At 32.3% G+C, this 1,147-nt stretch overlaps 1 non-coding gene across 1 annotated transcript; it reads left to right on the top strand.

The window, feature by feature from the left end:
- Positions 1 to 961: 961 nt before the first annotated feature.
- On the top strand, positions 962 to 1,066 carry LOC113340734. The gene has a single exon (XR_003355627.1). It is a non-coding gene; the product is annotated as a U6 spliceosomal RNA (small nuclear RNA).
- Positions 1,067 to 1,147: the final 81 nt, after the last annotated feature.

Here is a 1,147-nt window from a genome sequence, read left to right as displayed (position 1 = left end):
AAAACCTGGGGCATTTTAACAAACGACACCACCAAATTGGGGCATTTCAACTCTTTGCCCTGTTATATACTACCTCCGTCCCTAATTAGATGATCTAGTTAAAATTTACTAGTAAATTTAGAAATGATTTATCTTTCAAGCTATACAATGGATTTTCGTAAACTTTGTATCATCGGAAAGATTTTAAAACACCTATCTAATGTATATAAATATGGCTATCAAATTTTACATATTTTTTATAATAATACTAATCTATCACTCCACTTATTTATGATATATGTCATCTAATTAGGGACGGAGGAAATATAGAATAAATATCGGCATATAATAAAGTTGAAACATAGGAAAAGCTGACAACACAAATCATTAAAAAAAATAAAGTTACATATCCCTAATTTTACATTATGAGGTTTATGACGGGTTGTACAATTTTATTTTTATTTTTTTTGCATTGGGGATGTATTTTTCAGTTACAATGTGTATAATCTATGAAATTGGACTTAAAATTAATTACAGGAGCATCATGTGGATATATTTGCTGCAGGACCGCGTATATTATTGCATTGGTTGCATTACATTAATATGATTTCCTTAAGTTCAATTAGTTGAGCTAAGTTAAGTAATTGCAGTTTATTGCGTAGTTTAGCTTACTGATTGGCTGTCTGCTGAGTCTGAATAATAGTGCCACCATAGTCTTTTTCGGCTGTTACTAGGTGTATTAACGATGAAATCATTGAGATACGTCTCAAAATGTTGAACCAGAAAAAGAGAGACCAAGTTAAACAGAGAAAATACGAAGTTTTTGAATCTTAATAAAAGAAACGTAAGTTGTGACTAGTGAGTTTCGAACCCTTGATGCCAATCAATAAATGAAACTCGTGAGTTTGGCTCTAGTTAGTCCAACAACGCTCAGTTGGTAAATGAAAAGCTTGTTTATCTGCCGAAAGCTTCTCATTAAGCTTGTCCGTTCGGGGAAATTCGATAAAATTGAAACGATACACGGAAGATTAGCATGGTCCCTGCGCCAAACATGACTCTTTTTGTGCTGGAAGCATACATTTAATTAATGATTAAGAGATCATATTCAGAAAAAGTACGAAATCATTCTTGATCCAAGCGGCTAATAACCTTTCAACAGATTTAATTT

Source organism: Papaver somniferum, unplaced genomic scaffold, assembly GCF_003573695.1.
Source record: "Papaver somniferum cultivar HN1 unplaced genomic scaffold, ASM357369v1 unplaced-scaffold_2263, whole genome shotgun sequence".
NCBI lineage: Eukaryota > Viridiplantae > Streptophyta > Magnoliopsida > Ranunculales > Papaveraceae > Papaver > Papaver somniferum.
This window is presented reverse-complemented; position numbering and strand designations above follow the sequence as displayed.